The sequence below is a fragment of the Erythrolamprus reginae genome, chromosome 10 (genome assembly GCF_031021105.1).
Source record: "Erythrolamprus reginae isolate rEryReg1 chromosome 10, rEryReg1.hap1, whole genome shotgun sequence".
Lineage (NCBI taxonomy): Eukaryota > Metazoa > Chordata > Lepidosauria > Squamata > Dipsadidae > Erythrolamprus > Erythrolamprus reginae.
In genome coordinates, this window is record NC_091959.1 from 21,721,393 (window position 1) to 21,734,113 (window position 12,721).

The 12,721-nt window shown below is 39.3% G+C and overlaps 1 long non-coding RNA gene across 2 annotated transcripts in view; it reads left to right on the forward strand.

The window, feature by feature from the left end:
- Positions 1-12,721, forward strand: part of LOC139173155 (uncharacterized) — a 205,717-nt gene that overhangs the window by 136,136 nt on the left and 56,860 nt on the right. For both annotated transcript variants that reach the window (XR_011559992.1, XR_011559991.1), the window contains exon 3: positions 4,022-4,135. This is a non-coding gene — a long non-coding RNA (uncharacterized lncRNA). The remainder of the gene's footprint in view (positions 1-4,021; positions 4,136-12,721) is intronic.

The window sequence follows — 12,721 nt, forward strand, 5'->3', positions numbered from 1 at the left end:
ACATATCTAGAGAGGGGCTGTTGAGGTCCACCCTCCTTTCTTGTAAGTTACATGGGACAGGGACAAGACAACAGGCCTCTCTGTGCTTGCTGCCAATTTCTGGGTCTTTTTTTTTTTTTAATTGAAGATACCTTCCTTGCATTTAATTTAATTAGTTCAGGAGGACCCAGATTGTGAGGGCAATATGCTGGCTCTGTTAAGAAAAGTGCTATTGCTAACATGTTGTAAGCCACCCTGAGTCTAAGGAAAAGGATGGCATTAAAATCAAATAAATAATTTAATTTAATAATTTAATTTAATTTAATTTAATTTAATTTAATTTAATTTAATTTAATTTAATTTAATTTAATTTAATTTAATTTAATTTAATTTAATTTAATTTAACTTAACTTAACTTAACTTAACTTAACTTAACTTAACTTAACTTAACTTAACTTAACTTAACTTAACTTAACTTAATTTTTTAATTTAATCCACTTCTATGCCGCTCAGTTCTGTAGGACTCAGGGCAGCTTACAACAATAAAAAATAATACAATAGTACAATCATAAAAAGAAGTCGAACATCAACAGGAAATTTAAAACCCCATTATAACCCTAACAACCCATTATAAAACCCCAAAAGCCCCAATCTAACCAACATACATACCAGGCAAACATAATTGGAGCATGTTTGATGTTAAAGTTCATGGCCCCCAAGCCTGTCAACAAAACCAGGTTTTAACAGCTTTTTGAAAAGCCAGTAGAATGGGAGCAATGCAAACATCAGGGGTGGGGGAGTTGGTTCCATAGAGCCGGGGCGGCAACAGAAAAGGCCCTGCCCCACGGTCCTGCCAATTTACATTGTTTAATCGATAGGACCCTGAGGAGGCTGATTCTGTGCGACCTAATAGGTCTCTGGGAGGTATGTGGCAGGCGACGGTCCCGTAAATAGTCAGGCCCTAAGCCATGTAGGGCTATATAGGTGATAACCAGCACCTTGAATTGAGACTGGAGATTAATCGGTAGCCAGTGCAGCACGCGGAGTGTTGCTGTTATATGTGCGTACCAAGGTTTCACAAATAAATGAAGTTGCCTGCCTTCCTACGAAATTATATTTATTCTCACATATTTTGTTTCAGCACATTTGCTTCCCAAAATCCATTGGGATTAAATTTTGTTACTCACATACGTGTAAGAGCCCTGGTGGCGCTGTAGTTAGAATGCAGTGTTGCAGGCTGACTCTGCCCACTGCCAGGAGTTCGATCCTAACCGGCTCAGGGTTGACTCAGCCTTCTATCCTTCAAAGATCAGTAAATGGGGAGCCAGATTGTCGGGGACAATATGATAACTTTGTAAACCGCTTAGAGAGGGCTGTAAATCACTGTGAAGTTGTATATAAATCTGAAGGCTACTGCTATTTCTTTGTAAACCATTATGAAGTCTAAGTGCTATTGCTGTTGTTATTGTATATCAGAAGCAAGTCACATTGTGTTTTGTGAACCTCATTGTCAAGGATCTTTGTGTAATATCTCAATTAACACTGGAAGCTAATTATATTCAGTGTCAGTTGTAATTGGGCAGGGAAGAATTTCATAACTGGAATACCTGTATTGAAAATATCCTTTGAGGAGCATGCTAAAATAGTGAATGACTGACAATTGTGAATCACCAAGAGGGCATCTCAATTCAGTCTTAATTGCTGACATATATAAAAGTCAAGGCAAGCACCAATTAGCAGTTTAATGTAACAAAAGGATATCTTTCTCAAAGAGTATAAGAGCCAAATCTTTAACTGGGTTATTGAATCCATTTTGCTTAGATGCCAAAGAAATAGTCAATTGTTATTTTTGTTTCCTTATAGAAAGGAAACCTCTCCAAACTCCTACTAAGAAAAGAAGGAAGGAAGGAAGGAAGGAAGGAAAGAAAGGAGGAAAAGAAAAAGGACCTAATAGAGAAAAACCTAGGAAATGGATAACACCTCAGAACTTAAATTTGAGATAATGTGGCATTTAATTCCTCCACCAAAATTGTTGGAGGGATTTCAGACCTAGAAAAGTGATAAATTAATTATGAAACCAATACCTCAATTACAGCGCTGTCTGCTTAATTATTTGAAAAGTTAATTAATCTCCTAAGCAATTGCTATTGCGTTGCCATTGCTGCAGTAAAACGAGCAAAATACAGCTATGTCAAGTCCTGGATATCTTGGCAGTACAGAATTTAATAAGACACCTGGAAAATGCCTGATAAATAGATGCTAAGTGAGGTCAATCTACCAAGGTAGGCATAGGTAGGACAGTTCTGACTTCTTTCCTGAAGGTGTTTTCTGTTGCTAATTATTTAGTTACAACTAATTACAACATGTATTCATTGGCACAAGTTTTTTTCCCCTACCTTACCCATACTATTTCTAGGAGGAGGTATTTCATCTCTTTCCCATATTGAATAGAGTCACATCTAAGGATGGTACCTCTTGACTTTTTAGAACAATAATGGTGTCACTCTTTTCCTTGCCAGGAGACAACACAATTACAGCTGCCACTATAATTGATGCTGATGATTTTTCTGGAGAGAAATGGACACAGATTATTAGCTCGTCAATCTTGTACCTTATGGTACCATTGCCTCTAAGTTGCTTTCTAGGTTGTTGTTGCTGTTTTCTTTGTAGCCTATAAATTTACTTAAACAATCTGGACAAAAAACAAAACCCCACAGCCACCTCCTGGAGTTCCAACAGGTAGCTGCAGAATGAGAAGGAAGGAAAATTAGATTGCTCCCTTGATCTAGGTAACACTGTAGAACCAGAAGCTGCTACAGAATAAAAAAAATATTTTAAATACTAATATGTGCAGAAATGGACAGGCTGATATTAGAGATAATGGACAAATCAGACACGGATCATTGCGAAACCTGGAATGAATTATATAATTGGATAGAGAGGAAAACCAATATTAAAGTTTAGAAAGTATGAAGAAGAAATTACAAATAAACCACAATTAAAATAAATATTGGGGGGGGAAATAGCAAAAGGGGGAGAAAGGAAACAATTATTGTAAATACTGAATAGACCTTCATGGGTCTTTTCTTTTCTTTTTCTTGTTAACCATCTATATTGTTTAATATAGTTATATATGTGTTCTGTTTTTAAGTGTTTTATAAATATTTTTTATTTAAAAAATGGTTCTACCTGGGATAACAAGTTATTTTGCTGAAGAGGCTGAAAGGCAAGATCCTTGCTAAGAGTTTGGTGAAAAATAAAAAATGACGTTATACCAGGGTGATCTGACATAAAAACAAACAAAAAAACCAACAACCATATAGCCCCTCCCTGGTACAGAGCTGGAGGGATCAGGTCTGGTGGCTCAACTGCTAATTTTCTGCCTTACAAGGCAGAGGCTGCCAGATCGAATCCCAGTAAGGAATGGTGTGGCTAGCTGATGAGGCCAGAACAAGGCCGAAATGGGACCATCCTAGTCTCCCTTAATTTCAAAAATTTCAGCAAAAACATGTGATACATACAGAATATAGTTGTCGGCTATGAATAAATTAACTGCCTTGAAATGGTCCTGGTTTGGGCCTAGAGGCAAAAAGGAGCTGTGACATTCCTTCAATATACCAGGGTGATCCGACATTAAAAAAAAAAAAAAACATATACTCCAGGGGCTCAACTCCTGTATCAGCTTGTACCATATATATGTGTATTTTTGTAGATTTTCATGGGTACAGGTATGAAAGTCATGGCATATTCGGGTTTCTTCCCGTGTAAGTTTCAGAGATTTCTGGTGACGTTTCGACGAGGTCCCACTCGTCATCTTCAGGCTGGTGCTTTTGTCCTTGTGTTGGCCCTGGCACAAGGACAAAAGGACCAGCCTGAAGATGACGAGTGGGACCTCGTTGAAACATCGCCAGAAATGTTCCTCGTGGTTTGGACTGGTTTGCTTGAACTGGTAGCAAACCGCTAGTGATGTCATGATGACATCAAGAAACAGTCTGGGGGCACCACCATCCTTTTTTAAATATTGTTTTTAATTTTTCCACAGAAGCCAAGTTTCCAGCACTGCCCATGCATCGCCATCTTGTTTTTGGCTTGAGGGAATTTTTGAGGATATTTCGGCGCAGCTACACAACATGGGAGGAAGTGAACCAGCAATGAGGTAATTTAGAACCCACTGCTGCCTTCAATGACATGATTGGCAATGGCTCCTCATGGTTTCTGAGTGGAATTCTCCTTAGCATCAGATGCTTTACCACCACAGAAGATAGTAAACAGTAGATGTTTTGTTACAAACTAGTAGCGGCAGACTATTAGTTTATTTAGTCTAGGATTGTCAACACTGCTTTCCAAAAATTTCCCCAGCTCTTCCTAAAGATAATAGATATTGAATCCCCAACCTTCTTGCTAAAATATATACAGTGTAGTAATGATCCATGCTATCTCTTGGGTAGACCACCACACAACCTTAGAGGTTCCTTCATATGAAATATGAACTAATAAAATCAGCATGAAACATTGCATTTAGGTATATCCAGTATCTTTCTTTTGCAATGTGTTTTTCTCTCACAAGATATGTTTTCAAATATAATTTCTTAAGTGTATTTAATATCCTTACACGCTGGAACTCAAACCTATAGCAAATGAGTTCAGGTTCTAGTAGATTGTATCAATTTCCAAGGGTAGATTGGAGATCCCTATGAATAGACAAGGAAGTTGTGAAGATCAGAGGCATTAAAGCTATAATGACTCAATATAAAAGCTCTCTCTCCTTCTCTTATAAAAAGTCTGTGCAATAATTGCTTTTCTTATCACAAGCCAAAGGACAATCCAAACAATTGTGTTATTTCTCATTCTGTTCCCATTATGTAACACCATGTTACATAGGAGGACATCCATATAAAATAGGCACTCTCAGTACAAAAACATCTAGTGTGGCTGAAATCCCACTGCCTTGGATAATGAATAAATCTGACAAGAGATTGTTGTGGGTGCATCTACCTTGCTGTGCAGCGAATAAAGTTCACTCGATGGAAAATTGCATTCCAGGGAAATGCTATCTGACAGTACAAATGTATTACTTGGGAATTAATATGTATTTTATTCACAGCCAAATGCTCAAACGGGGAGAGCTTTTACATAGATTTGAATGGCAAGTGATGGAAAGGAAATGTTTGGGCTGAGTTAAATGGAGTGGAAAAAATGGCAGGTTGCCTTCTCCAAATGAAGAGATACACCAGTGGAATTGGTCATGCAGGGAACTTTCTGTCTCAAATCTTGATGGAAATGTTGAAATACTTTTGAATCATTTTATAACAGCTCTGTCTCTGCCTCAAACCTCAATATATTTTTTTGGTCTGTGTGTGTGTGTGTGTGTAGCCAATGAAATAATTGCATTAAAGATGCCCAGATCGCTTGACGTTATTTGAAAAGGAACAACTCATTATTTCCGATACCTCTAGGAAACGAAGCTGCAATGGTCCCCATGCCTACCTTTCTGTGGATGTGCTTATTCAAGAATAAAATGGCAGCACCACTGGTTTATTAGTCTATAACTGCTTGGCTCTTACACACATCTCACAATTTGGAAAGATACACATGCTAGATGTCTGCTCTCAAATGGGCATCTTAAGCAGGTGCTTGCGATAGCTGTGGTCTTTATCTCACCTTATGCAATGACTGACATTAACAAACTTCATTTCCCCTATTGGTGTGAATGAAAACCCTTCCCCATGTTTTACCGTCTTGGGTCTCTAAACTCTGTATAAATAAGATAGATGCCTCTCCCTGGATTTATGTAAGCAAAGATAGCTTCAGTAGTAGAAAATATAATTATATAATCCCCTTCCTTCACATCTGATAGGATTAAATAAAGGTGAAGGTTTCCCTGTCACTCGTGTCTGACTTTAGGATGTGGTGCTCATCACTGCATCTTGACTGAAGAAGCCAACATTGTCTGAATTGGTCATGTGGTGGGTTGCTACTAGTTTGCCCCATTTCAGTGGTGGCAGAAGGCTCCGCCCACCCAGTGAAGGCCAAAAAATTTTACTATCACACTGTGGGCATGGCTTATTGTGTGGGTGTTGTTTGTTGACCATGTGACTGGGTAGCAGCAGCTTACCAGCCATGTGACCAGGTGGGAGTGACTTGACAATCATGTGACCAGGGGGGTGGCTTAAAGGTCATGTGACTGGGTGGGAGTGGCTTACTGACCAAGATAAGATTTCAAATAGGTGCTTGGACTCTTTTTCAGTTGATTAAGTCATATTATTTGAATACCCACAAAAAGGACAAATGATAGACAGTATTATTTGTTGAGGAACATAGGAACATTTTAAGGTTTTGTACTGAACCCACAGTAGGATACCCGGTTAAGCAAGTAGCTCAATTTTCTTCAATTGCTATAAAAGTTCAGTTCCAGATAATGATTAAAATGATTACAGTGTTTATGGGTAAAAACATGCTATTTAATTATTTCCTATTTTAAAAGTAATTAAAGGTCATACTAAGGTACTAGAGAAGGAAGGAAAATAAAAATGATTAAGTATTCAATAAATAGTGCATAAACTTACTACCCCCACTGAGTCTTCCCCCCTCAATGGGGGCAGCAGCCCATTACTGCACCGACCCACCCAGACGTCATCACAGATGATCTGGGTCCATGCTCAGAAGATTCTGCGCATGCGCAGAAGCACTGCACAGTTGCACGTTTATAGTTCCGAACCAGTAGCGAAGGTAAGTGAAACCCACTACTGGCTAGTATGAGTATATGCTAAGGTGCACAGAACAGTTACCTTCCCACCTGTTGGGTTAATAGGTATCTATTAATCTACTTGCATTTGCATGCTTTTGAACTGCTTGGCGGGCAACAGCTGGGGCAAATAATAATTGCTCACCTCATTGTGCAGAGCTCAGGTTTTGCACCCAGGCTGTCAAGCTCTCCAGCTGACAAGCTCAGGGTCTTTAACTATGGAGCCATTTTACCCTTCTGATAGGATTACAGCCCCTGAATGTTGTATTATTTGTAAGCAATTAGAATTTCCCAGCAGATGGCAAGCTCTGGGTAAACTCTTCTGAATTCAGAAATTAACTAAGGTGAAGCCCAGTCGGCGTTTGGGCTACTAGAGATTTAATCTGAGTTTTAAAAAACCATCCACGAAGTCAATGTCATTCATTTTCTAATGTGTAATCAATATGTTATCAAGAGTGTTTCAGGGTTTGGGTCAGTAATCTTTAGTTATAAGGTTTAACTTGAAGACGATTTCATTTTAGATAATTTTTAATTTCATCTCAAGATTCATGGACTTGGGGAAATATGTGCATAAATTAGAGACTAGACAGCCTTTTGTCTGGATTGGTATAGGATCTCTTGCTTGAGCAGGAGGTTGGACTAAAGACCTCTAAGGTCCCTTCCAATCTTATTACTCTCTTATTATATATTGTATGCTCATCTATGATAGTAATGTATGTAACTGTATGAATGGAATGTATGCATGCGATTATGACTGTTTTATAATTAATGGGCTCTTTTTATTATGGTGTTTTATAGTTTTAGATGTTATATTCCACTTCTTCTTATTGTTCTGTATCTATTTGTATTGATATTATTATTATTGTAAGCCACCCTGAGTCTTTCGGGATTGGGAGGCATAGAAGTCAAATAAATAAATAAATGAGTAAGTAAGTAAGTAAGTAAGTACGTAAGTACGTAAGTAAGTAACTAAGATATTCCACTCTTATGGCTCTCCTATTGCAGCTTATGTCCACTCTCCTTGCCTTAGTTTTTTTTTAAATATTTCAATTATACCATATTTTTTGGAGTAGAAGACGCATCCCACCCACCCCCCAAAAAGTGGGTTAAAATCTGGATGCATCTTATACTCTGAATGTAGCCCTGCCCAGCCTTACAAATGGAGCTTCAGAAAAAAAGTTTCTCAAATGGAGCTCCAGAAAAGAAGCCTCTGAAATGGAAGTTTCAGAGGCAGAAAAAAAAGAGCAAAGGACAGAGCTCGCAACCAATGAACCTATTGCTAAAATCCACCTCTGCCTGATTGAGGGTATTCCGGGAGCCCTAGCCAACTGCCAATCCGCTTTTTTCTTATTTTCCTTCCCCAAAACTAAGGTGGGTCTTATATTCCATGCATCTTATACTCTAAAATGGTAATTCTTTTTACATTTTTAATAAGGACCATATATACTGTATGAGCCGAGGTGGCACAGTGGGTAGAGTGCAGTACTTCACTGCTGTATGCCTCCCAGAGTAATTTTTGCAAGGTAATTGGCCCTATAAACTTGGTCAATAAATAAGTATTTAAACAAACAAACAGACAAAACATTCCCCGTGTCCACCATCACCTTTTATTTTATTATATTATTTGATGACTAAATCAAAGACATGATAGTGAATGTATAGTTCATAGAGAATTACTCATCAAAAGGAGGAAGAGAACAAGCTCTTACTCTGACCTTGACGGGTGACGCAGTGTTTATAATCATTGCAAACTTCCATGAACAATGAATATATAACATCAATTGTACGCTTCTCATCCAGACCTTCTCCTAGATTATGCACAAATAAATATATATGGAAATGTTTGGAACTATTAGCGTAGAAAGCAAGAGGAAAAAGAAAGCAATCTATTACATTTTCAAAAGGCAGGATCCTACTGGTCTTGGATGCCATGCTGATTCATAGCCCAGTTTTATCTGAATATATATTTTGGGTGAATGATTTAAAAACAGAAAATCACCATTCAGGATTATATTTAGAAATGAGTTGTTTGCAGATTCATTCATTAAATAAATACAAAGAGCTTTAGATTTAAAAAGGAAGCAGGGGAAAACAAAGCTGTAGATTTTCTATGGAGAGGACCTTGAAAGCTTAGTTCTTAAAACATCTATATATGGATTCCTGCATAGGCCTTGTTGTGTTAGATGATTAAATTCTTTTTTAGAAATGGAGAGATACAAAGATTTGATTTTACCTCTTTTTATTGGCTCCTCGTAGTTGTTCAAATGATATTTGTGGTTCTGGCCTTTTATCAGATAAAGCAACTTATTGTGGCTAAAAAAATGGAAAGGTTCTGTGAGATACCTAATAAAGCTTGAGGATAGATGACTGATGATGTGACCATCATCTGCAGAGTGCTTATATATTCTACACCCGCACTTTATATATTTTAGGTATTGGCATTTAAGTTGCTACCCTGGGACTGTAATAAAAGCTACTTACTTATTCCATCCATTGGGATAATATTACTGCTGACATGTTCAATACTACTCAGAATCTCTCTGCTACAAATGGTCAATGCAATGTGATTTGTGAATCTGTAGATGGCAGGGGCGGGTTGCTTACCATTTCCTACCAGTGCACTGTGTGTGCATCGCAATGTTTCGTGTGTGCGTGCTCACTACACACACACATGCGTGCTGTCCCAGCACGATTTTACTTCTGTGCATGCACAGAGGGACAATTTTACTTCTGTGCATGCTCAGAGAGCTGAAAATTGTGAAAAACTATACAAAAGATGGTGGCGCGCATGGACTGGCAAAGACCGACCAGAGCCGTCGCACCAGAACTGCACAATCGGTGGTCCAATCCCGGAGTGACACACCAAACTCACCATTGGTGGATGGGGGGGGGGGGGGTAGTAGCAATGCTGTTTCTTCTCAATGGTATTTCTTCTGGGTCTTTGGAAAATATGTCGAAGAGGAGGTCAACCTATTTTCCAAAGTACCAGAAGGCATGTGGGTGAAAACAGTGGGTGGAAACTAATCAAAGAGAGGAACAGCCTAGAACTAAGGAGAAATTTCCTGACTGTGAGAACAATCAACCAGTGGAACAGCTTGCCTTCGTAAATTGTAGAGACTGCATTGCTAGAGATTTTTAAGAAGATATGGGACAATCATTTGTCTGAAATGGTATTGAATCTCCTTGAGTTAGACTAGAAAACCTGCAAGGCCCCTTCCAACTCTGTTGGAATTTTATAGTTATAAGGCAGTGATGGTAAACCTCTTTTCCTCAGGTGCCAAAAGAGTGTGCGTGTGCGCTATCACACATGCGCAAGTGCCCACACCCATAATTCAATGCCTGAGCAGAGCGAAAACAGCTTCCCCCACCCCCTGGAGGCCCTCTGGAAGCCAGAAATGACCTGCTTCCCAACTTCTGGTGGGCCTAGCAGGCTTGTTGTTTCACCCTCCCCAGGCTCCAAAGTTTTTCCGGGAGCCAGGGGAGGGTAAAAACACCCTCCCCCATCCCCCCAGAGGCTCTCTGGAAGCCAAAAACACCCTTCCAGAGCCTCTGTGCGAGCCAAAAATCAGCTGGACAGCACACATATGCACATTGGAGCTGAGCTAGGGCAATGGCTCATATGCCAGCAGATATTGCTCCACTGTTATAAGGGATCTTTGAAAACTCTACAAATTTCAACAAAGGGGAATATTTGTAGCTCAGTGTCCAAGTGAGTGTGTATGGCTTCAGTTGTACATTTGTTTAGGGTCCAGTTTAAATGAGGTAAGTTTAGGTTACCAAGAAATATAAGAGGATGTGGGTAGGAGGCTGCCCATCTTAGTAGTGAGGTTAGTTTGTTCGCATGTGCCCTAATGACCCTGTTCCCCCCTCCTCAATGGACATGTCATAAATCACATTCTCCAATGAACTACATTGTGGGCGGTGAAACCCACACCCCGTCCTGCTGACTCTGGTAACCTAGGTCACAATCAGTAAAAGAAACATTTGAGGAATGTAGCTTCAGTTCATACAATCAGCCACTCCCTCAGCTCCTCCCACCCTGCTTATGGCAACTTGAAAGCTTTGCAAGTTGACAATTTATTTATTTATTATTTATTAATTGGATTTCTATGCCATCCTTCTCCGAGGACTCGGGGTGACTTACAACATATAATAAAACAATATAAAACATCCTAATCCAATTAATTAATTTAAATTTTAAAATCCCCCCAAACCATAAAAACAGTCATTTCACTCAATCCACTTTCTCGCAACATTCATTGGCCAGGGGGCAAGGGTCTAGTATCCCCAAGCCTGGTGGCATAAATGAGTCTTAAGACTCTTACAGAAGGCAAGAAGGGTGGGGGCAATACGAATCTCTGGGGGAAGATAATTCCAGAGGGCCGGGCCCCCCACAGAGAAGGCTCTCCCTCTGGGCCTCACCAAACGACCTGGTCTAGTTGACGGGACCTGGAGAAGTCCGACACTTTTTAATCAACAATTTGCTAATTATTATCCTTTGTACATTCTGTTATTCGATTGAACCATTTCTACAGATACAGGCAAAGCTTTGTTTTGTTGTGTTGCGGTGCTCCTGACACAATAATTTCTTTTCCCCCACCCCCAAGAATTTCAACATACAATCACCAAGGGTATCATAAAACAAGGAGAGATTTCCTTTAATATTGTATGTTCCTCCGCTGAATAAGTGAAGTGTGTGTATATGATTTTCTTTATTGATTTTCTATTTTGGAAGGAAAGCATTACATTAGCTAGAGAGCTGAGAACAGAGAATACTAAATACATCCCAGGTGAAATTCATATCAAATTAATTACATTCTACTTTGGAAGGGATGTTGCTGGGATGCTTTTAACTGGGGAAGCGTAGAGATTCCAGGGCGACTGGAAATCCCTTTGATAAACTATAGTTATTAGGCCAACAGACAATAGATTAAGATAATGTTAAAAGCAAACAGGAGAAGCTCTGCATGGTTGTCATTGTGTTTTCTTGAATTGTCTACAAGAGAATGAAAGGCATCACACATCTGGCTGTTTTCTTTCATGGTAATGAATTATTCCAGTAGCCAATTTCCCATAACATGTATGGAACGTTTTGCCTTCAGAAGTTGTGGGTACAGGGGTGAAATACAGCAAGTACTGTCAGGTTCTTAAGAACCGGTAGTAGACATTTTGAGTAGTTCAGAAAACTGGCCAATACCACCTCTGGCTGGCCCCAGAATGGGATGGGAATTTTTATTTATTTATTTTGTCCAATACACAATAATACACAATGAAGGTTATAGAGGATATAGTAGAGAAGAAATATGAGATATAGGAGAGACTATAGGACAGGGGATGGAAGGCACTCTAGTGCACTTATGTACGCCCCTTACTGACCTCCTAGGAATCTGGAGAGGTCAACCGTGGATAGTCTAAGGGTAAAATGTTGGGGGTTAGGTGATGATACTACAGAGTCCGGTAATGAGTTCCACGCTTTGACAACCCGATTACTAAAGTCATATTTTTTGCAGTCAAGTTTAGTTAATATTAAGTTTGAATCTGTTGTGTACTCTTGTGTTGTTGTGGTTGAAGCTGCAGTAGCCTTTGACAGGCAGGACATTGCAACATATAATCTTGTGGGCAATACTTAGATCATGTTTAAGGCATCATAGTTCTAAGCTTTCAAGACCCAGGATTGTAAGTCTAGTTTCGTAGGGTATTCTGTTTCGAATGAAGGAATGAAGGGCTCTTCTTGTGAAGTATCTTTGAACATTTTCAAGGGTGTTACTGTCTGAGGTGCGATATGGGTTCCAAACTGATAAGCTGTATTTGAGGATGGGTCTGGCGAAAGTTTTGTAAACTCTGGTAAGTAGTGTGAGATTTCCAGAGCAGAAGCTACGTAGGATTAGATTAACAACTCTTGAGGCCTTCTTAGCGATGTTGTTGCAGTGGGCTTTGTCACTTAGATCTTTAGTTATTAGTATTCCGAGGTCCTTGACTGAGTGGGGATTATCTGTG